Here is a 24,396-nt window from a genome sequence, read left to right as displayed (position 1 = left end):
CTTTCACAACGGCAGGGACCAGGTGGAGGCTGATCCAAAGACTCAGACTCAGAAAAAAACCCAAAGCCCTGTACTTTTCCGCCGCCAGCCCGAGCAGCCAGCATGGGCAATGGGAACAGGCTGGATGAAAGCGGAGCATGTGCATGAGTAATGTCTCTCCTGGAAGAGCAGTGCCCCGGAGAGCCAGTGAAGGGCTGATATCACGGTCCAAGACAGACGCATTTCCATAAACGCTTGAGCAGCAGCCTATAAATAACCGCCTGAATTTACCGCTGCTCTCATGTGACCCTGATCCCTGCATTTTCGGCTGCCATCTGTCACCATGGCAATGGCATCACAGGGCCACCAACCATTCATTCATAAGACTGGCTCAGGGGAGGGGGCCTGGCACAGGGGAGGCACCGCCAAGCTGCTTTAAAGGATGAAAGTTGCAGATTCGGGGGAGGAAAAATACAGAAGGTTTAACAGGAGCATGTGACGACCGAGCAGCCCTCCCCACCAGGGATGCAGCAGAGCCCGCATTTCCAAAGCGCCGTGGAGGGTGCGTGCTGCAGGCAGGCAGGAGCACCTGCAAAACGCACAGGCAGAGCTATGGGAAGGGAGGGCCGACAGCTGAGCATGGACAGACAGACATCTGCAGGGAGCACAGGGATGAGTGACTCCCTCCCAGATTGGCCCCAGGAGTTTGGAGCACCATGAGGGTGCTGCCAGCATGGGGAGAAGTTTTTGCCCAAAGCAGGGTGCACACGGAGGGGATTAGTGGGGCAAGTGAGTGTGGAGCTGCCGGTACACTCAGAAGATGGTTTTCCACCTAAGCTGTCAGGCCAACCTACATTCAAGTGACAATAATCTAAGGGGAAAATGCCCTCCAGTTTCTAAATATGTATTTGCCTGCAAAGCCACAGCCTGTCATGGCTCATTCATGGTCCAGCACTGCTAACACAGAGGGAAAGGGACGGAGCCTGGAAAGGAGCGCCCGTCCTGGCTCAGAGCAGTGGAATTTCAAGCTCTTACGTAGCATTTTCCACCCAAGGATCCCAACTCATTTTGCGAAACCCAGCCTGCCTCGTAATGTTGTAGACTGAAGGGACTTACTCAAGGTTCCAGGTGCCACAGCTGAGATCTATCCTTCACCCCTCATGGAGAGGCTCAAACACCTCTTACAAAATTATGAGCTCCTCTACTACAGGAATTGGAGATGTTAGGATGTAAAAGAATGCATCAGAGGTGCCAGGCATGGCTGTGATTTGTCCAAGTGTCATCATGGCAGGGCCAGCGCAGCCCCAGCAGCAGCAGGTGACATTTCCCCTTGGGCTTTTCCCTGCCCATCCCTGGGCAGGGGGCACATTTGGGCCAGTGACTGTCACACCTGGGCCAGCACAGGCGTGGTGGCACTTCCAGGGCTCCCACACCCAGACCTCACACTTTCACCGTCCAAAAGCAGGCTGCTGACCCTGCGGGGTGTTGTGTCCCTATACAAGGGATGAATGCCAGGCAGCCCCAACTGGAAACATCAAGAAACATGGGAAAAAAATGACCTTTAGAAGAAATAAATGCCATTTATTAGTGATCTCAATAAAACTCTCCCCTTGCCCCTCTGTGCTCACCTGTTGGCCATTTTTCCCCAGGGCTGTAGATTGCTGGGGAGCTGTACTGACTCTTTTTGGCCTGTAGATCATGTCTGAAAAACAAAAAAAAAAAGGGAGAAAGGCAATAAGCCATGGCTGAGTGGAAGAAGGAAAGCACGCTGATTCACTCAGCCCCGGGGGAGAGGCATGCAGGGAATAAAGGGGACTGCACAATGGAAGGAAAAATAATAAACACCAGCACAGGCGCAGGAATGAGAACCATGTCTCACTGCCCCTGGGCGAATGCTCCTAGCAGCGGGACAACACTCTTTAAAGTGCTGCTGCTCCTGCTTTCTGGTCTTAATTTTCTTCACATGCTTAGCCCCCATCGGATCAGATGCAGCCGAGTTTGCATTGTGCAACGGAGGGCGAATTTGTGAGTGCCAGGCCCGTCAGCGGCGCGCTGTCGGCAGCAGAAGGCGGGTGGGGAGCTGCAGTTTCCCACCCCCTCGGAGCATCGGGCTCAGCTCCCAGGTGGTTTTGGTGGTCAGTTAGAGAGGGGCCTGGAGTGATTGCAGCTGGGGTTTGGGAGGGCTTCTCCTGGAGCTCTGCTGCTGCTGCTGCTGCTTTCCACCCCAGTCCTCCAGTTGCCCCAGCAGTGTGTCTCTGATGGATTTGCAGTGGGGCAGTCCCCAGCCAGCCCCACAGGTGGGTTTACGGGGAGGTACCCAGCATCCAGGCATTGTCCCTCTCAGGCAGCAGCACAAGCCCTCCCTCGTGGCCGGATCCAGCTCAGAGGCTGCTCAGGGGATCTGGGACAGTCTCAGCAGTGCCTGTGGCTCCCGGACCCATGGGGTCTTTGGACGTTTTGTCCTTGGAAATGAAAACAAATCCCTTCAAAGGGCTGCTCAGCCTCAGATCTCCCAGCAAGGACGCTGCTGGCTGCGAGGCGCGTTCCCAGGGGAACAGAGACCTCAGCCTGCCTTCGGGCTGGCTCCTTTGAGAGGGGACGTGTCCCCTTCCCAAATCCCAAAGGACCTGGTATGAGAGGACACAGCCCAGAGGGGAGGGCATTTGCCACGGCTGTGCCTGATGCTGCAAAGACCACCATGTGTCTCATTCCTCCTACACTCATTTCAACCACGCAACCTGCCTGCCATGCAGAGCTAAAATTGCCCAGAAGTGCGGAGTTTACACCCCAGTGTGCATCCCCTGGGGGAAAAAAAAAATGCCCTGAGCACAGCCCCTGCACCACCACCACGCAGCTGGACCTCATCCCCCCAGGGAAACAACCCCCAGCAGCTTGGCTCCCAGCACCCTCCCCTCCCAGCTAACGAGCAGCAGCCAGATGCCACCCAGCCAGTCCCCACCAGTAGCTGCTGTCACCAGAAGTCACCCAGGAACTGCCTGGGGCTGTGATGTTGCGGCTGGCGGGGAGCAGCTGGGAGAGAGCCGGCCACCTGGGGTACCCGCGGCCGTTGCCACCAGTGTCCCTCCCCACTGTCCCCAGCCTGGCACAGCCACTCCTGGGTCATGGGGGCACCCAGGGAGTGGTGAAAGCAGAGCTGCCACTCTGCATCCTGCAGGTTCCCGCAGGGTTCCGTGCGTGGAGCCCGCCAGCTCGTGTCGCACCAGCTGTCGTGTGATTTTGCCCTGGGTGTATTTTAAGCACTGCCTTTGACGTCATGCCTTCTTCCCCATCTCCCCAGGATGCTGCTTTCTATATGTTTCCAGAAAAAATGGTCCCCAAATCTCACCTTCAGCTTCCCCCACTTGGGCTCTTCCTGCAGCATCACCAACACACCGACCCTCTGCTTTCTGCAAGTGCTGCACAGCCAGGTCACCCCTCAGCAGCTGAACAGAGATGGGGAGGAGAGAGGTGATATTTAATCTTTTGGGAGAACAAGGAAATGTAGAAAAACACAGGCTGAGGTGGCCTGTTCACCTGGCACTCAGACTCATGGCAGGAACAGTCCATTGGCCCCAAAGGGTGAATGGGGAAGCTTCAGGAGATGGATCCACCCTTGCTTTCAGAGCTGGGTACAAGTGAAACATCCTCCCCACACCCCAAAAAGCCCCATGAGGAGCCAGACCCCATCCCCTCCATCCCAGCCACCCTCCTGGACTGGCCCCAGCCCCAAATGAGCTGTGTCCTGCCCTGCCAAGGAGCAAGAGAGAAAGTCCCTGACCACCTCCCATCCTGGATGGGAGCAGGATACGGCCATCTGGGGACGTGGAGGCAAGCAGGGATGGAGCAGTGTGGCCATTGTGTTGTTCCAGCAGCTGGGGCACCTTTCACAGCACTGCAGTGCAGGTACACACTGAGCTTTTTGCTCGCACATCTTGTCCCAGAAACAGCCTCTGGAGATCATCATCATCTGAACTGCAGGTCGCCTCCCACCTGAGCTGTTTGGGTAGCGCCAGGAATGATGGAGATCAGCACAGGGCAAAGATCAGAGCTATTGTTCCTCCTCCTGAGAATTTTTACCAGCAGCTCTGTCTTAACAAGTCCCACCGGATCTCAGTGCCAACACCAGTCACACGAGTGCCTCCGTGTCCTTCCTTAGGGGTGCCCAAGGTCGAGAGCATCCATCCCAGCTTGGGGTTACCCACTGCCTACCTTGGCATCCCTGCCCCAAAGAAGGCCCAAAACATCTGGCTGAGGGGCTATTTCCTTATCCCAGACCCCAGGCACACCCTGATTTATCTCTGAATCCCTTGGCCATAAACCCAGATGGGCATTTCTCCACCTCACCCATGGCGGGACATCTCACACCCCATCCGAGGTAAGGCAGAGCTGGGAGGGACTGGTGGAGGGGGAAAAGCAGGAGGTCTTGGGCTTGGGAGAGGTCACGGAGAGGACTAAAGCAGCTGATAAAAAACCCATCCCAGCGCCCCAGCTGGAAATAATCATCCACATGAAGACAAGCGGGTTTGGGCAAGCCTCTCCTCCCTCGTGCCCCCCAACCCTCCGAGCTCCCCACGCGCGGGGTTTCACTGCGCTTTAAGGACAGCACAGGCCCCAAGGTATGTGAAACACTGCTGGAGAGAGGAGTCTGGATGCCATCCCGTACTCTCCCCGCTGAGCTCCCATCGCCAGCCCTTTCATACGGCAGCTCCCATCCACCCAGCGAGACAGCTGCCTGCGGGGCCGCTGCTCCCCGCCTCGGTGCAGAGGAGCCCGCGCCCATCAGGGAGAGCCGGGCTGCCCCTCTATAGCTGGCACAAGCGAAGGCATCTTCCTCCCGTTAACCCCCGCAGGGTCGATTCTTCTCTCTCATAGAGCAGCACAACAGGGCTGGTTGCGGCACAGACCCAGCCCAGCTGCAGCAGGGCAAGAAAGAGGAATCGGGCTCAGGAGAGCTTTCAGGAGCACTTTTGCCTGGGTAGCACCCCTGGGCTGAGCCATGCAGGTCCAGCACGGCCACGCTGCCCCAGCCAAAGATGCAGGCTCATGTCATGAGCACCCTGCAGCGAGGCTGTGTTTGCTCCAGCTTTGCAAGGAGCTGGGAGGGGGGGATTTTCCTTCCCAAACCTCCTCACTGGGATGCGGATGACAGCAGGAGGCGGCTCAGCTGCAGGGAGAAGTGCCGGCTGTGCAGCATGATGGGATGCAACCCTGGCTGTAGCACGGCTGGCCGTGGTGTGGGCTCTGGCTTCATACCTCCCTGCTCCCGGTGTGTTTCTCACTTCTCTTCTTCTCCCCAGTTCCCAGAGCTTTCTGTGCCAGCTGCATGGTGCAGAGGTCCCCTGCCCGATGGGTGCAACCCGGGGACTGTCTGTGCCCCATGCCACCCCCAGGAATACACCTCAAACCCAGCAACCCAGAGACCTCCCAGGGCATCCTCTGCCTCCATGCAGGAGCTCATCCAGGCCCAACCGCCTGCCGGTCCCCATCCCATCCCCCCCGCTGCCCCACGGCTGTCAGCACGCAGGGCCACTGCCAAGACAGCAGCGCGCTGCATTGTCCGGGTCAGGCCCAAACGCTGCCACCCGAGGGGAGCTTTGGATGCACAACAAAACTGGCAACACGAAAGAGACCCCGGAGGGGGGAAGAGACAAACAAACAGAGGAATAAACCCTAAAAAACAATGAATCTTTCTGAGCAGGGACAAATCCCATCGTCCCCGCTGCAGGGCTCGACCTCTGCTGACTGATGTGGCCACCACCTCTGAGAAAGGGACCGCAGAGGAATGCAGCCACATGGGGGCCCCCGGGGGGGGTCGAGGGATGTTCGTGTCTGGGAGGGGGCTGGCACAGGGATTGCAAAACCTTTCATGCCCCATCCCCATCGGAGGCGAGCGCTTGTGGCCCAGTTTTGGCTGCAACACCTGCACGTCTCACCCCTGGGCAGAGCAGGAGTTGGGGAGGGGAGCTGCAAATCAAGGGGAGGGCAGCAGGATGCAGAAGGATCCTGGACCTGATGGGAGACATTTGCTGAGGATAATTTTATGGACATTTTAACCTCCCCTTCTCTTCATTACCTAGAATTTACAGCCCCTTCAAGAAGATGCTCAAACCTGGAGCTAATGGCACAGAGCGTGTAGCACGGACTCTCTGCAGCTGGGAAAGGGGGCAATTGGCAACACCCTGGGGCCAGGGTGTCCCCAGACACCAGGGCTCTGTGCCCATCTCTGTCAAGGGGAACCCAGAAGGTCCCAGCCCCCATCACGCCTTCATTTCCCCATGAAGATGAGGACTTTCCTTTTCCAAATATCCAAGCTCAGCGGATGAGCCTTTGGCTTTGCACACTGAGCCTCCCTTTGGGTTGGAAATAGGGGCTGGTGTGCAGGGGATGGTGGGGTCCCACCTTGAGGAAGGTCTGGAAAGTCCGTGGGAGGAAGTCAGCAAAAACAAGAATAAGACGAGCTGGAGAAAGGGAAGAATGAGGAGGCGGTGGCAGGGAGACAGGCTGCACCGACCATCTGCCGCGGGCACTTGCAATTCCTTGGGCTCGTTTCAGCTCCGCTGCCTCAGCTTTACTGTGGGAGCTGCCACCGACGGGAGCTGGTCCCCAGCACCAGCCCAGCCCTCAGGGGACACGTGGGATTGGGCAGGATGGGACCCAGCCTGGGACAGACAGACGGAGGTGGCGTCTGTGCCTAGGACAGGACCAGCCAGGGCTCCTCCACCAAAGCACCCACAGGGGTCAGGGACCTTCAGCAACTGACTCCTGAGGCTCAAAGCCAGTCTGGAGCTGCCCAGGGGAAGGAAAATCTGCTTGGAGAAGCCGGGATGCTTTACACCATGAGGCAGATGCCCCTTGGGGCATTAAAAAGCCTTGGGGGCTTTTTAATGATGCCTCAGTTCAAGCACACAAGCCTGGACAGGGGACACGTACCTGGGGCTGCCAAGTTCTATTCTGTGCTATAATTGCTCCCCACCTCCCCAAGCAGCTCCTTTGAAACCATTTGCACCTCCCAATACCCCCCTCGCCCTCCCCAGTGCTGCCTTCCTGCCTGTCCCCACCTCAGCTCCTCACCCCGGCCCTGGGGGTTCCCATGGCTCCCACGCCAGCCAGCAAGAGCACACACAAAACTCTCCGGCCACAATTTGGGTACCCCCTGTCCTCCTCCCTATGGGATTTGTCTCACTAGACCAGAGCCCCCCCCATGGGGCCAGCGCTACGCTGGTGGCTAAGGCCACCAACCCCTGCCATGCTGCAGCCCACCCTGGCTGCCTTTGGGGGGACCCCACCCTCATGAGGGACCCACAAGGTCTTTATCTTGGCCCTACCATAACAAAAGGATAACAACAAGCCATTGTGCTCTGCACAGCCCTTTTATCCCCTATTTGAGGGATCAGCATGGGAGGGAAAACCCAGCTGTTAATTATTCCTTCATCACATATGCAAAAAGCAAGCTGCCCATTGGCCACACCACAGGCATCTACTCACATGGTGCAGTGTTTGCTCTCCCATTGGCTTTGTGGCCAGCAGTGATTTAGGAGCCCAGGCATCACCTCCCTCAGGGCTGTCCTCGCAGGTCCCCAGGGTCCCTGAGGGACCCAAATCCTTTGCCAGTGCCTGCACGATGCCCACCTCTAATGCGGACCAGATGAGCCTGATGTGTGCCTTCGATCCGCTGCTGGTGCCGCAGGGACCCGGGTGCTCCAGCTGCAGCTCCCGGCACTATGGGCTGTTGCAGCAGGATCCCATGGGGGAGACAATTGTCCCAGTGCCTCCACGCTGGGAGTGCTGACTGTCCTTTGTTGTCTCATAGCAAGGCTTACCTTTATCCTACAAAACTGCTGGGGTTTAGGAGTTCAGAGGGAAAAAGAGTTTGCCATGAAGGCAGCCCAGCTCCCCACGTCAGAGGGGCATGCTGGGCAGCAGGGACCAGGGTGGTACCCAGGGGACCAGCACACACCCCAGTGAGTGCCACTAAGTCTTCCACCCCCCAAATTGCACCCATCTCACCTTGAACGACCCAAAGCACCCCAGGCTGCAGTGGTGGCTGCTTGCCGAGGCACTCAGAGCCGCATGCCCCTCGCCTGATGTTTTGCACCCAGGCTCAGCACTGCTGCGGAGGAAATACACTGCGCCTGGGCTTTCATTTCCCTCCTCGGGCAACCTTCATGTTTAGCCCCAAGACTAGAGCAAGCTGCAGCACTGTGTGCTGGCCTGGGCTGATTCTCTCCAGCCTCTGTGTGGGTGCTCGGGCTCTGAGCCATTCGCCAGCACCACAGGGTAAAACCAGCAAAGCCAAAAGCTGCAGGTGGTCCTGGGGGCATGGGCAGAGGCAATAGCTTGAGGGCAGCAGAGGGGATTTGAGAAAAGTGGGAAGATACATCAAAAGTGATCACTCACCAAATGGCTTAACACAATCAGCTTAGAGCACTAATGAGGAAAAACAGTGGCTGAAAGAAGTCAGAGCTTTAATCTTGGAGCAAATCCTGGCACTCCCCTCCCTGCCCCGTCCATCCCCCAAGGACTTTGCTGTCTGCTCCCCAGCAGCCCAGGGGATGTTTATTTGCATGGACTGTGGTGAGCAGGGTCTGCCCAAGGCTGGGGACACCACCACGGGAGGACAGGCAGCGGGGAGCCGGGGGGGGATGCTTTGTGATCCCACAATAGGAAATGCAGCAGGAAAGCAAGTAAGGAGGCAACTGGAGGGAGAGGCCACGGTCGGGGGGAGCCGCTGCTACTGGAACAAACCCCACAGGTCAGGATTTTGAGCGTTACAGGGTGACTGGAAAGAGTGTGAGCAGGATGTGGCCAAGACACCATCCCACAAATGCTGGGACACCAAGCCAGCCCCTTTTCCTATCTCATTTCACCAGGTAATTGCCTCTTCCAATTACACAATTACTGTGAGCAAAGGTAATTACAGAACGGAGGCGTATAATCATGCAGCGACTGCCATAACTCAGGGTGGCAAACTGAGGAGCGAGACACAGCCAGGAAGATGACGCTGGAAGGGAAATCACCTCCAAAAAGGGGGGACGGGGACAGCACAGCAGCAAGGAACCACTGACGACCCCAGGGCCACAGAACAAGCTCCCCTTGGCACAGAGTGCAGGCAGCACATGCACGTTTGCACACACGTGTGCACCAAAAGGCGGTCTCTTAACTTTAACAGCTGGGTGGAAGGATAAATCACAGAGCCAGGCAGCTACCAGCGGTTTGGCATCATAGTGTGTTAATTATTTTAACGTATACAGGTCTGCTGCCCCATTTCTTCCTTTTCCCTAGGCACAGGGCTTGGTTTCGCAGCATTTTTCTGCCAGGTCAGGGCTGCTTTATGATTGCCCAGAGGGAGGCAATAATGGCTGGGTGGAAGAATGAATTACAGGGCTGGGCAGCTGCTAGCAGTTTGGGATTGCAATGTGTTAATTACATTAAAGGCACTAAATACTTTCCCTGTGCTGATGAGGGAAGGTGGAGAGATACTCCAGGAGGCTGTGGCATGTCCAAACCACTGGAGGGAATTGGGGTGCACAGACAGCTCGTCCCCGCCAGCTCCTTTGGAAAAGGCAGGGTTTTAACACCCTGACCCAGAGATCCACAAAGCCGCAGCACCACGCACTCGCCCTCCGGACGGTCAGGACTGGAGAAACCATTTCCCCTCCAGTTTCTCCCGCTTTATGCAGCCAGGTGCCCTCCGGAGCCGGTGCTGCGGCTTGGGGGCAGGAGGAGAACCTCCGTCCTTGCAGCACAGAGAAAGCAGCCTCCTCCCCCGCGGGGACAAAAGGCCGGGCGCCCGCAGGGCAGGGGGTGGCCCCGCAGCCCCCGGCCCCCTGTCGCTAGGTGGCGGTGCCGCATCTCCGCCCGGAGCCGAGCCCGGAGCCGAGCCCGGAGCCCGCTGCCGCAGGGGAGGGGGGCGACGGGGGGGCGGATCGCGGCAAAGCGAAGCCGCCAGGCATCTGCGTTGCCCTGGAAACGGCCCCTTTCCTGGCTGAGGCTTTATTTGGGTGGGAAAAGGAGGATTTTGGCTGCTGAGCTGGGATTGCTCCTGAAACAGTCTCGGCTCTGCGCTCACGTGCACTGCCCACGTTTCTGAGCCCAGGCACGAAGAGGATGCGGGCCCCAAATTCCCCGCTCGGTCCCACAAATAACCTACCAGGTCCTCGTGCAGACCCCAGCTGTCCCCTCGCAGTGGGGACGGGGCCCCGCGTTGTACGAACTCTAAGTCGGGCAGGCAAGAAAAGCTGCCCGGTGCTGCTGCCCCCCGGCCTGCGCCCACACCCCTCCGGGGTACAAGAGGACCACGCAGCGCAGGCAAACACCCAGCGGCAGCAGAGCGGCCGATGCCAGCGCTCCCAGCCGGCCTCCCAGGCGTGGAACCCCTTAAGGAAATCAGTTTATTTCAATCGCGTCTGGCACACGGTACAAACCAATCTAGAAACCAGTTCCATTAAATCAGTGTAATTTCTGGGCGTGTAACAGCTCTGGTTTAACAATGCTTCACGCAGGAGGCTCAATCCACATCAGACCATGCCAGCCAGACTTTCAGAGCTGTTTTTCCTGCCTAAGCCTCACACCTCTGCCCTCCAGGACCAGCAGCTGTGATGGGGCAGGCACAGAGCTGAATCAGTACCTGCTTGGGAAAGAAGCAGCAAAACCTGGAGATGGTTTCTCTCTGGTGTGGTCAGGTCTGGGAGGTGCAGCTGCAGACTGAAAAGCATGGTTAAAATGCACAGGAATAGCTGAAAGGGGAGAAATTCTCCTCAAATTCAAGACAAGCTGGGAGGACAAAGCCCACGGCCTTGGCAGAGCAGAGAGATGTCACGGTGCAGGCACAGGACACTGCAGCACTGGGATATGGGGATGGAGGTGAAGTCAGGGAATGGGAATAACCTGGGCTCCAGCACAGGGTTGATGAAGGATGGGAGCAAATAAGCCAGAATTGCTCAGCTCCTCTGGTTCATGCTGTGCAGAGAGCACCGAGATGCAGTGAGACATTGCCTCCGAGCCCATAAATCCAGTATCCAGCCAGCATCTTCATCTGGCAAAATCCACAGCACTGACCACCCACCCAATGTGGGCAGTTCAGGGAAGAGATTTTAGGGCTTGCTCCCTCCTTTCAGACATGGTCAGGTCAGACCCCAGATGGGATGATGGGAGGTGAAGTGGGACAGGAAAAACATAGCCTTTGTCTGCAATTCTTGTTTCAAATCTTACCAGAGAGCAGGTGGGACCCATGAGTCCCTGGGTCTTCAGAGGCAAGGTAAAGGGACCACAGCAAAGCCTAAAAAAGGGATGAAGTTAAACCACAACGAATACCCAGCTATTTCCTGGATGCTTTCATGTCCAGCAGCTTTTAACCACACTGAGAACAGCACCACCAGCAGAAATCAGGGCAACGCGCTCCAGCCTCAGTGCTGGGGAGCTGCACTAAGACCATACACATCCTCCAGCCACATTCGTTTCTTTGGCAGAGGGGACAAGGGAAAGCAGCAAGATCTGCTCATTCTCAGCTGTGTTTCCACAGTCCCTCAGGATTTCATTCCCTGACATCAGGGCACCGAATTTCCGTGACTGAGGATCAGCCTCTTATCATGGGGGCCTGCAGGAAATTGGTGCTGATGGGAGGCCATGGGAGCCCACAAAGCATTTGCAGGCTGAAGCCTTCAGACTGAAGTCACCCACTGTCCCTGCTGCTGCTGGGACAGGCACAGAGCCCAGGCCCCTTTGGGGCACCAACACTATGGGCTGGATAGAACACATCAGGGTGCACCCAAGTGGGGCAATTAGGATTTATCCTGGGAATTGTTCATTTGGGGAGGGCACAGCACTCACCTCTTGCCTTCTTACATCACCACGCAGATGCTGGGATGGGTACATTAAATGGGGCAGGTACATGAGACCTGGGGCAATCTAAGGAGGGAATGCAGAGAGAGTCACCGGCCTGCTGCAGCCAGCATGGCACAGACCCCTCCTCATCCTCTTCTACAACGAGAAGGAAGCAGAGATGTTTGCAGGGAGCCCAGCCCCATGCACCGTTACCCCAGGAGCAGCACTCAGCCCTCAATCCCTACCCTACATCAGGAAAAGAGCAGACAGCAGCAAGTTAACAGGAGCCAACCCCCTCCACCTGCTGTCAGCCACCCTGACCCAGGACAGCTGATGACAGTGACTGACAGCCACTCAGAAGGGATTGATCCCCTTGGAGGAAGAGGAAGAGAGCTTCCCCCACACCGGGCCTGTCTGCTCCGTATTTATTGAGACAACAAACACGGGTTCTGCCTCCAGGTGCCCCTGCACATTCCTGCGTGGCTGGCAGAAGCTGGAGCTGGCAGTGGGTGTGATGCAGCTGGCCTCCTGGAAAAAGGCATCATCCCACAGGCAGCTGCTCCGCATGTCCCGCAGAGCTGCCCCGTGCTCGCCGCGGGCAGGGAGGGCACACCAGGTCTGTTGAGCGGAGATGTCCAAGCAAAGGGGTGGTAGGATGTGGGGTGGTGGATTTCGTGTTGCTCCTGCACCTATGGAATGGGCAATGTCCTGCAGACTAGCTGCATTTTTCTTCCCATAGCAAATGCTCTTCCTGCCCCATTCCCATCCAGGGAAGGTATTTCTGCTGCTATTTGCCCCACACACACACAGTCTGGAGCTAGATCCAACCCTCTGCTCCTTCTGAGAATAAATCACTGCCTTGGGTGGTTAGTAAAAGGCTGCCGCGCTCTCACCCAGAAGTGCTCACATTAATGGGCAGGGGGGAATTAATCCTCCATGCTCAGGCAAGGGCTCAGGGATGTCCCTGCTGGAATCAATGAAAGGAAGGATTTCAGCCCGCAAGACATCACGGCCTCAACAGGGTTAGTGTGTCACACACTGCCGCAGGCTGCCCCGTTTGAATTAAATGAGTTAATGAGATTACTGCAAGCCAGGACGGGGCGGGCAAGAGGCTCCATGCCCCCCTCTGAGGAAAAGTGTTCCTGCACGCAGCTCACCAGCACTGCCTCTGTGCCAGGGACCGCGGGATGCTTCATGGGGCAGGGGCTGGGGGAGACGCTGCTAAACCCCCCCAAGTCTCCTCTCTTGGTGCCCTGCTCTTGCCAGGGCTGGCAGTGAGGTAGAGAGGGTGGGAGCAAATCAAATAGCACTGCAGAAACCTGGACAGCAAAGAAAGGTGCAGCAATGTCATTGTTCCCTGCTGCAAATTAACCTTCCTGTGCAATTTTATCCTCTGGCGGGATCACCAGGTCCCCATGCATGGTTTGGGTTGGGTGGTGAGGATGAGGCAGCCTCAGCTCAGCTCCCTGGGGTATAAGGCTGCATTTTCCAGGGCAGAGGCACAGAGAGTGACATTCAGGATCCCCTCTGGTGCCGGCAGCCCCAGCTAATAGCCGTGACTCCTCCGTATGCAGAGGAAACAGGGTTAATGCTGAGGGAAGCCTGCCCTGGGTGAAGTTATTGAATTCAGTCCCCTGGAGGAGCAAGCCCAGCACACTGTGCCTGGGAGCCAGGTGGGACCCATTAAAGCCTGTCCTGGGGACAGGGCAGCGCCAGCCCCCAGGTCACACGTGCTCCTGGATCACACATGCCCTCAGGAGAAGGGAAGGAAGGAGGGGAGCCAAGGGGAGCTGCTGGTACAGCCTGGATCCTGCTGACAGGGTAACTCCACCACCTTGAGAGCAGCAAGGGGTGTGCTGGGACCCGCATTACCCCGGTGGGCAGCTTTAGACACAGAGAAGGTGGTCACCTGAGCTGCAAAGTGTAGCCTGCATGAGCCCCATGGTGCTCTGAGACCCTCTGCCCCTACAAACCTCGTCCCCCAAGACCCCAGCACCAACACCCACATCCCTCCAAGCTCCATCCCAAGCTCCCCACGACACTGGGGTCCCCTTGTGGCCCCTTCCCTTTGCAGCATGTTTGAGGACACCATGGGACACGGATTCACCTGGTACCTCTTCCACCGGCCACGTGCTCCTGGCCACATGCTCCTGGCAGCAGCGAGGGGTCCCCCAGGAGTGGGGCAGCCACACTCCCTTCCCTCGCACCTTGATCCAGCTCTGGGGACTTCAGGGGGAGCCCCCATGGAATTTCATGGTCTGAAATTTTGGGTAGACCTGTGTGGTGCCAGGAGTTGGACTCGATGATCCTTGCGGTCCCTTCCAACTCGGGATATTCTATGATTCTGTGACTGAGAAGAAGCAACATCAAAAACGCCAACAACAAATCAATGCATTTCCCCAAACACAGCCTGATTCTGCTGATCTCATTTTATCACTGAACAAGGAATGTAGTGATCAGATCCCATCATAATGTTTACTATGACCCAGTCCCCTAAAACATTAACTTTCCCTCAGATTACCTGGATCCGAGGACTTTCCCACAGAGTGCACAACCTGGGACCCTGGTTCTCCAAACCCGAGCCCTGGTGATACCTCCCAGAGCATCCTCTCCACTAACTCACAGGATCGGCTGCTGGACCATTATCCTTGCTCCCTCAGGTAAGGGGCTAAGAAAGGGCTGATCCTCATGGTTTCTTCCTCCCCAGCTACTCTGGGCTCAGAGTTTTAATGTGAAAATGCTGTGGGTTATTTCAGGAATGGGAGGAAGACATCTTTTACTCCAATTTGGCAGGGGTCGCCTCCACTTATTGCTCTGAGCTTCCCCCCCTGCTGCTCCAAAGGCTTTGAACCGGTTCAGATCCCATTAATGCGGTTAACCAACAGCAGGGAAAATGTAGGTTTAATATCAGGGGAAATATAGGGTGCCTGCTGGTGTTTAGGGCCTGATTCTGTGGGACAGTCAGGCTCTCCATCACCCAGACAGCCCCCTGTTTCATGCATGGGTGCTGTTCTTGATAAACACCCAACGCAAGGAGAAAGAGAAGCTCAAGTCATGGAAACGAAGCAGCTCTGCTGGCCTCAGTGCCGCCACATCTCCCGCTGTTGTGTTATGCCAATTAGCTTTCTTAGAGCAATTAAAGAGCTCCAACACCTCCAGCCATCACCTTCCTATAGCTGCAACAGCCTGGAGAGCAACACACGGCTCCGTTACAGGCTGCGAGCTGGCCCACGCTGCTTTGGGCTGAGAGAACGAGCAAGGAAGGAGATTTGCATCGTGCGTCTGCTGAAATCTCAAGGCTGAACTGGAAGTCTCAGGGGAAGGAGGGAGCACACGCCCAATGTGCCAAGCAAGTGGTTAACCCAGGGCACTGCTCATATGAGTAGTACCTGCTGGCCTCGTTCCTCGGCAGGGATACAACCTCCCAGTGATATCCAGCTGAGCTTTCCTTGGGTGCCTGAGAATTTTTGGGGGTGAAACTGATTAAAAGTTCAGTGGCGTGGTTTTGTTTCCTATCAAGGGACCTTTGAGGCATGGAACAGCTTGCAGCTCCTCTCAGGGAGATTTGCAGTTGAAAGGTCAAAGCTGTTTCTGGTTCCCCTTATCAGAGTTGGCCGAGCGAGAAGGAAACCTTTCTCTGTCTGGGTCGGGAAGGGGAGGTCATGCTGAGGACAGAGCACCGAGGCACTGGGGGTCCGGAGATGAGGCACCGATGGCAGAAGGTGGGAAGAAACCCAGGAGACAGGAACTATGCCCTATCCCCAGTCCTACAGACAAGGCAATGGAGGGGAAGGCAACCCCCACCACCACCCCAGCATGCCCCCATAGTCCCATCCACAGGAGAACTAAGGGCACTGGGGTGTGATGGTTCAGGCACCATTGCCCAAAGTGGATTTGAGCAACATAACCATGGGGTTGGCCCCACTGGTGGTGGTGGTGGCCACTCAGCTCCGTGAACCTGCCCCATATCCCTCCCAGCACCACTGGATTGGGTTGGGTTGGGCTGGGTTTGGTTTGGTTTGCATCATTGACGTGGATGTGGTTCGGGTGCTGGACCCCTCCAGAGCTCTGCAGGAACAGGGCAGTGTTTCTGCACAAATCCCCCAGAGAAAGCCAGAAGCAGCATTTGCTTTACAGGACCAAAGTCTCCTGAGGTTAAACAGTTCCTGGCACCTAGGGATGTGTTTCTCCACGGCCAAGTGAGGTGATGGGTGACCAGCCTGGCCAGCTTTGCCCTCCTGGCCCAAATAACCAGATGCTAGAAGCAATCTCCTATGGTAGCAAAGCTTAAACACTGCTGGACTCAGCTCTTACCCAATTCTGCCTCGTTCTCAGACCTCATCCTCCTCTCTCCAGCCATCCCAGCCTGTAGCAGCTTGGAGACAACCCAACCCATGCTCCAAGCCACGGGGCACTAGGATTTCCCCTTTGCCTGCTTCCAGCTGGCTCCCAGCTCCTTCCCGTTCCCACCCGAGCAGGTCCTCGCTCACCTTAAATCAGGCAGCAGCTCGAGGCTGGGAGCCAGGGCAGGCAGGCGGCGAAACCGGGGTGGGAAGCACGAAGCCTTGACAGCCCATCTGGTGTTCGCTTGGCGTTATCACCTTTCATTCACCCTGACAGGTACAGGGATCACCACCACCCCGCTCTCTTGAAGTCCTGACACGCACAATTTGATGACAGAAGCATGAAATGCCTGCCGACGTGCCTGCTGGAAAAGCGCTCACCCTCTGCAGAGCGTGCAGCCAGGAGAAAGCATGGGATGAGGAGGGGAAGAGCCCCAGGCATCATCACCCCAGTGAATCTGCACGAAGATGGGCCTCTCTGAGGCTCCTCGAGGCCAGCCTCAGTCCCCAGCTTCCTCTGGCTGTAAGCGCAGCCCAGCACCACCAACCCATCACGAAGACACCAGGTGGAGGGATGGTGGGGTGTCTTCAACATTTAATACAGCAAATGACCAATGCTGGCGCCCCGTGCCTCAGTTTCCCTGTCTGAAAGGGGAACCTCTGCGCCCCCTGCTGAACTGCAGCTCGAGATGCTGAGAGCCAGAGGCTCCCGCATGCATACAGCACCACGCGCCGTGCAGCCGCTCGTTCCACACCGCGTCCGTCTGTCTGTCCCAGCAGATCCCAGCCGGCAGCGGGGCTCACACCTAAGTGGGAGCGACAGCAGCGAGAAAATACGGCTCTGCCCAGGCTCCCTGCCAAGCCCCCGGGGATGGCTCCCTACCGCACCCCCACCCCCACCAAAAACCGATTGCTTTCAGGTGTCGGCCAGTTCATAAAATAAATCTTCCCCTTAAGGAAGGGGGAGGTTTGCAAGGGAGTATTTTCTCCAAAGGCTAAACACAAACCAGAAGGCAGCGGACTGCAGCACGTTGGCTCCGCTTAGATTTCCTTGTCCTTTCAGGACATGGTTGGAGACACACAGCTTCATTTTTCCTCTTGTTTTCTCCCCCCCAAAAAATTCTCCCCTAATTTCTAGGGGCTGCTCCAGATTTGCCCCAGTAAGCACAAGGCGATGCCAACCCAGCCCCGGGCGTTCCTCGCATCCCTGTTTGTTGTGGACTTTTCTCCCTGCAATAAATTTTCCACTTACATTTTAAGGGAAGAAAATGTTTTCCGGTGCTTTTCTGGCTCTTTGTCGGGAATGATTACTCCCAGATTTATTGGGATTTGCAAGGCAGGCAGCGATACCTGGGATCTCCGAAACGCCACTCACCAGGATAATGATGCAGGGAGCACTTGTCAGCCTCAGATCTGATTTATGGAGCAAGGTTTCATCCATCCTGGTGCGTATAATTTACTGGGCTCTGGAAGTGGCTCATTAGGGGATGAGATGAATAAATCCATCAGTCCCACGGGGAGGGGAAGAGCTTTGTCCGGCCAAGCTCCATGAATGGCTGGCGAATCCCGGGGAGGTTTGGGGTTCTCCCAGAGGGCTTGACTGAGCCACCAAGGGGGGGAGCGTCCCGGCACAGCGCGGATCTGGCTCTGGGTGCAGATCAGGGGGTGCTTCACAGCGCCGTTTGGGAGCTGCTCCCCGAACACCGAGCATGCAGGAGAAGTTCAAGCCGAGCGCATTTGCTCCTACAAAGCCGATTTCTGGAAGGACTCGGGTTTATTCTTGGTCTGTCCTGGCATCAGAGTCAGTTCCGCCCTTTCTCACTGCACAGAAAGTGCAAAAAAAACCCTGCTGCATTCTCTCCCCAACACCATCTCCCTTTTTCCCTTTTCCTTTTTTTTTTTTTTTTTTTCTCATTTGCACTATTTTTCAGGTGACTTTCCAGGTAAGGGCTCAATTCTGCCTACAGTCACCCCATATAAATGCAAAATAACTGCAATGGGGTGAGCCCAGCCCTCCACAAAGGGGAATAAACCCCCAGGGGGACACACAGCCAGACGGGCAACTGAAATCTGCAAGAGCCCTGGCACGGAGTTACTCTGATTTAGACCCATTTAACCAGCTGCTGCATTAGATCAGGGCCAGATCCAGCTCCCAGTTACATATTTGTTAATTCTAAGTGATACTGCTTGTTTAGTGTCACTATTTCAAACTTATGCTGTATAACGGTGATATTCTAAAATTAGAAGTAAAAATTGGCACCCTTGAATCCTGCCACAGTCCAGCCACTTCCCAGCAGAGTCAATCTGGAATAAATTCCATTTAATCCCTAGATGCATTCCTGATTTTGCAAATGCTGTCAGAATTTAGGAATTGAAAGTACTATTTCCATGACTTTCAACAGGATTAATGCCCCAAACCCAACCAGGGCATGTCGAGCCCAGCATCTCCCCTAAACCCTGGCTGCCGCCACTTCCAGGCTTCATTTTGCTTTTTTATTTTTTTATTTTTTTTTATACATTTGGAGCAGCTCTGAGAAAAATCAAGCCTGAACTTGGCACCCCACAGCACTGTCCAAGGCAACCTGGAAATCTCCCGCGTGTCTGGCGCACAAAGTACAAATCTCTCCTTATTACAGCACAGAGCAGCCGGCACGGCGCTGCCAACCCGGGGCCGCAGCCGCTCGGCCGCGGGCGGACGGAGGGGACGGTGTCCCTGCGGGGAGAGGCTCTGCTCCGGCATAAAACCGAGCTTACAGACACCAAACTGCCCGGCTAACTCAGCAGCCAGGGAAACCCAACCAGCCGGCGTGAATCCACCCCGGGTTCTCGCTTGCAAAGACAGGGCCAGATCCTGTGCGCGTTTAAAGCAGCCCGGCCACGCTGAGCCTGGGGGAATTAAGCTGATTTACTCCTGCAGCTCCTCTAAAGGCCACTGCATCACCGAAGCACTTTGTAAACACGTGTGGTTTTTTTTATTTGGCAGCTACAGAAAATGGCTAGATTTTACTCTGCTCTGAGTCAAGCCAAAATAATACCGCCGCTTTTTTCTTCCCCTCAATCTATCTCCGTGAAATGCAAACGAAAACAAAAGCAGTTCAGCTTGGCTTTCGTGCTGTGTTTAATCCCATTCACAGCCATGCAGTTCATTTTCATGGGTTTTGTTGCCTTGATTGTTATTGCTATCGTTAATTTAAGGCATGCTTTGACACCGAATGTTGTTCTGGAGTAAGAACTCAAGCCGCTGCCAGGACGACGCAATAACTTAGAGATTTCAGTAACGATGCCGAAAAACTCGCCCAGAGCTGTACTCTCAACAAAGCCACGATTTGCCTGAAAAACTCCCCCCATTACCAGTGCTGAGGGCGTGCATGTACTATTGCAGCACACAGATATCACTCCTTGGCTATTTCTACAGGGCTGTAATCCAGCCAGGCAGGGCTGGATTATATAGGAAATATGATCACAATATGTTTGTACAAATTTAGATATTCCTGCCGTTGTGCGGGTGCAACTGCCACACGCTCATCTGTGTCTCCGCAATCTAGATGCATGCTTGCACGATTTTGCTGTCCACGTGTTGGTAACACACACTGATAGAGAAATGCCCTGTGCTGTGTGCACGTCTATAATACACATTTTCATGCAATTGAATTATCTGTGCATATAACTGGATGGCTATAAATACGCGTGTGTATATAGGTATTTGTGTAAAGCGCGTGTGTGGCACGGAGGCTTCCATTGCCTTTGTGCATTGTTACTACATGCGGGGATATGTTTGTGCCCACGCTTTTCCTTTGTGAGACCTGGGAGCGGGACCATTTTCTACTTCGCCAGCCTCATTAAACAGCAAATCTGGCCCCTGCTCGGTGGAACCGATGGATTTCCGGCAGGGTCAGGCCGAGGGGCTCTGTCTCCCACTCAGCCTAACGCAAACCAGGATCGCGAGCAGCAAGGAAGATTTCCCCAGGTGAATTAATAAAGTCATTTTCCTGCCATCACCATGCACATTCCTGAGCAAGATCGAACTTTGGCTGGAGACAAAGCTCTGCAATGAATCAGGCAACAGAAATTGGGGGATTTTCTGGGGTATTTGTGAGGAAAAGAGGGATATGCAGACAGGCAAAGGCTGAGGGTTGAACCCATGGTACTGCTGCAGCTTTAGGAAAAAATGTGAGCAAAGAAATGGATTCCTTTGCTGCTCAAGGTTGGCATCAGGCTGCCTGGGAATATGGAAAATGCCCCTGCCCCATGCTACTGCTGACCCAAACAAAGCAAAATGAGATCCGTAATGAAATAACCACCCGAACAGAGGCAAAGCCCTTTGCCATACAACCCAATGGAAAGGATGGGGAGGAGCGTGATGAGGAGCCCTGCACGGAGCAGAGCCCTGCCTGGCCGCACTCTGTCACAGTTCTCGGGGCACACGTACGTGCCCAGCTGCTGCCCCCGGGCTGAGGTCGCTCCCCGTGTCCCAGAGGGTGAGAGGCAGGGACGTGCCCGAGCCCCGCACCAGAGCACACTGAGCCCAGCCAGGGTGAATCCCTGCTGGGGACCGGGAGAAGGTTCCTGCCCTGGGGCGCGGAGCCTGGAGGAGCCCCGGCTAGGGATGCAGGCAGCCGGTATGGCCGAGTCCCACATCTTCCTCGGTGGAGGGAATAACCTCTTGGGATTCCCCACAACACGTGTCCTTGCCACAACAGGCAGAGGCCTGCGGCACATCCCAGCTCCTTTTGTCCACACATGGCAGACACGGAGATGCGAATCAGAGCTGCACAACAGCCTCCAAGCCCTGCTCCAGGCTCAGTCTGCAATTGCCCAGCACAGCCGGGGATGCCACAGGCTGGGCTTTGGTGCCCCAGTGGCATCAGGAGGGCAGTCGCCCCTGCACCCAGCCCTGCCCTAACCCTGAAGCCGAGGCACAGAGCCACGCTGAGCTGAGCTCCCTTGTGCTTTCCAGAGGAAGTCGTGGCTGTTTCTCAGCAGGCTCCCAGGAAGTGCTTTCTTCCCAAACTGCAGATTTCTCAGGGAAAAAAAAAAAAAAAAAAAAAATCAAAATCCCTGAGACAAAGCCCATTGGTCAAAGTGGGGCCACTGGCCCCCCCTCAGTGCTGCCTGCTGCTCCGCTTGCCCTTTGCTTGCTCGCAGCGCTCCAGAGAGGGGCAGAAAGTGGAATTGGCTCTGGCTGAGGGCTGCCAAGGGGCTCAGGCTGGCCCTTGCCTCCTGTAGCCTCCATCTGCTGAACCCGCGGAGTTTGGGGTGATTTGGGCACTGGGTACGCCCCGGTGGAGGTTGGACGTGAGGCTGGTGCAGCCCAGCACCTTGGCACATCCCAGCATTGGTTTTGAGGCAGGGACCCCAAATCCTTCAGGAGGCAGGAAGGGCGAGAGAGAGAGAACACATTCCTGATCCTGCGCAGTAGGGATTGCTCCATGCCGTGCGAGCTTTTCCAAGGCTCTTGGTAGCTTTACAAAGTCTTGGCTGTGCAGGGATATTCCTACAAACCACAGAGCTATGCAAACCCTCCCGGACTCCTGCCGAGCACTTCAGTGACATCTTGTGATCTCCAGGGAGGCAAGGCAGCTCTCTGAGATGGCTTGAGATGGTTGGGAAAGCCAATGGGATGCAAAGAGGGAAAAAATCCTCTTCTGAGCCAGCAAGAGAGAAACCGAAAACAAAAAATGTTTTCACTCCAAGCATCCCACTGGAGTCCTCCTGCTGCACTTTGCAGATCTTTTGCCATGGTTCATCTGGTAGCACAAGCGCAAATAGACAAAACTAGGACACAAAAGGACTTTTCCATCTGAGAGCAGAACTAGTGGCATGTCTCCTTGCAGGGGTGTCATTTGGATGCTAAGACAGTGTGAAAAGTTTCTCCCTGAAGGGTCACGATCATCCTTCTTCCACAAATACTCTGGTTTGTGACAAATGAACCCCATGAGCCCCATGGTGACCTCCCTCTCCTGCTCAGTCCTGTCCCAACACCTGTGCACAGTGCAAAGGGCAGAGCCCCAGGCCACAAGGAGGGCCACAAGCAGACCGCCACGTTGCCCTCCCCTGCAGCCTTTTCCCTGATCTCAAAGCACGCAGCCCATCCGTGTGCCAAGCCGGGAGGATGAGGCACCGCGGTCTGGCTCCACAGACGAGAAAGCGCAGGGCAGAGGGGTGGTGGTGGGCCCGGGAGACCCCAGGAGTCCTGGGTCAGCCCTACCGGCTGGGTTGATGGGACAAAACCCACCAGCACCTCCACAGGCTGCCATCTGCACAACAAATACCCAAAAGAGCTCACAAACCTCTCTCCCCACCACTGCCTTCAGCACCCAGATCCTCCAAATCCCTGCTGGCTCTAGACCAAGCACCTCCCAAGAGCCTTCTGCCTGCCCAGGAGGGCCCCAGCCGTGGATCCAGCCCAGAAGGACAGAACATCCCCAGGCAGAAACCTGTCCCTGCCGCCCCCCCCACACACCAGCAGCACACATGGATAGACTCATCCCTCTGCTATTAAAAGTCTCTAAACGCCAGCAGTAAAACTGGGAGAGGTTCTTTGAAACTAATAAATCTTTACAGGAGTTATGCTATGTTTAATAACACTTAATGACTTGTCACATGCCAGAGGACTTAAAGTCCCTATTTAGCAATAATTTACAATGTGCAGCGAGCTGAGGACAGTCGAACAGGGAAAATCTCAGCAGCTCCAGCTGCTGCGAAGGGAAAGTGTTGGGCAGCGCTGCGTGCAGAGCAGGATGTGGAGGGAGCCATCACAGGCATTTGGGGGGGTAAGGAGGGGACACCACCAGAACAAGCCGGGGCCCCACATCGCAGCCCCACAACTGCTTTCCTTGCTTTTCAGCTTCCCTCCCCGGGGGCTGGAATACCCAGCCGTGATTTACAGCACACGCTGCGGACCTGGTGTTCCTGCAATAACACGGGGCTTTGCAACGACCTGACACCATCGCATCAATCCTGCATCTGCGGATGGGACATAGGGATTACATTATATTTTTATCATAATCTTCAAAGCAAGATTGCCTTTTGATTTCAGATTTGTGCCACGGGCTAACAAAGCACACCTATACTGCCTCAGCACCGCCAATAAAAGCAATGGCGCGCTGTACAACATTATTTGTCAGTGTTATGCTGCTGTTTGGTTGTTTATCATGTCTGTGACCCACCTGGTTCTTCTCCACCTGTTTTTGCTACTCCAAAGCAGTTCATCCCCTGCCCTGCTACCCTGATACCCACATATTTTTTTTTTTAGATTTTTTTTTTTGAGATCCTAGCACAGAGCAATGTTCCAGGATTAGCAGAAAGCTGTACTGTGTGCCATGCATATGGGAAAACAGCAAATGGAGGCACAAAACATCATCCTGCAGCTTGGCTATCCGCTCGTTTCTCTGCGTCTGTTACCTAATCTCCTCTCTGACATTGATCTTCCCTGCTGTAACACCCAGCCTTTGAATCGCCAAACCCGACCCGATCATTTTGCACTTAACCACCCCCAAAGCTGTATAAAACCTGCCCCCAGCCCCCAAATCCAAACGCCGGGGCCCCAGGATGCGGCCGAAGTGGCTCTGATGCAGATGGATGCAGAGGAGCAGAAAGGGAGGAGAGAGAGGATGGAAGAGGAGCGAGCCCAGGTGAACCCCGGCCCCTCGCCTCGCCATCCCTGCGGCAGAGTAGGGAGCTGGGAGCTCTGCGAAGCTGGGCTGGGGGCACGGCGGTGCTCAGCCCCGCGGGGCTGCTCCGAGGGCAAACAGAGACACGGAGGACACGGAGCCGTGGGTCTGGCCTCGGCAGAGCCCTGCCTGCCCCGGTGCCGTGCCTCGGGGTCAGCGCCTTCCCTGACCCGGCCTGCCCAGGCCTCAGCTGCAGCCCCGAGGAGGGAAGGGCCGCAGACAGCCTCCCGTGGCCTGCGAAGGGGAAAAAACCTAACGGGCGTCTGAAAGACCGAGGGCAGAGGTTTATCCCCCTGCCTGGGACTTTGAGCTGCTCCCAGGGTTGGGGTTGAAGCTTTGAATCAAGGAAGGGCCCTGGGCGTTTCCTGCAGCCCGAAGACCCCGGGGAGCGGCGAGGACCAGACCCCGCAGCCCCCGCCCGGGCACGGAGCAGGTTTGTGCCCGCAGCCCCGGGAGGGGGCTCGGGGCACCCGGGGCTGGGGGGCACCGGGATTCGAGGGTTAACGGAGCGGGTGGGAGGGCGCACGTGACCCGAGCGGTGCGGTGGGCTGGGGTGGGTGGGTGTGAGTGTGCCGGGG

General features: G+C 55.9%; 1 long non-coding RNA gene across 1 annotated transcript; it reads right to left on the bottom strand.

The window, feature by feature from the left end:
• Window positions 1–388: 388 nt before the first annotated feature.
• On the bottom strand, window positions 389–4,415 carry LOC121059285. The gene is made up of 4 exons (XR_005814476.1): window positions 4,324–4,415; window positions 3,326–3,422; window positions 1,608–1,681; window positions 389–1,504 (listed from the first exon to the last, which is right to left on the bottom strand). It is a non-coding gene; the product is annotated as an uncharacterized LOC121059285 (long non-coding RNA).
• Between the last annotated feature and the right edge of the window lie 19,981 nt (window positions 4,416–24,396).

Source organism: Cygnus olor, chromosome 24 (genome assembly GCF_009769625.2).
Source record: "Cygnus olor isolate bCygOlo1 chromosome 24, bCygOlo1.pri.v2, whole genome shotgun sequence".
Taxonomy (NCBI): domain Eukaryota; kingdom Metazoa; phylum Chordata; class Aves; order Anseriformes; family Anatidae; genus Cygnus; species Cygnus olor.
This window is presented reverse-complemented; position numbering and strand designations above follow the sequence as displayed.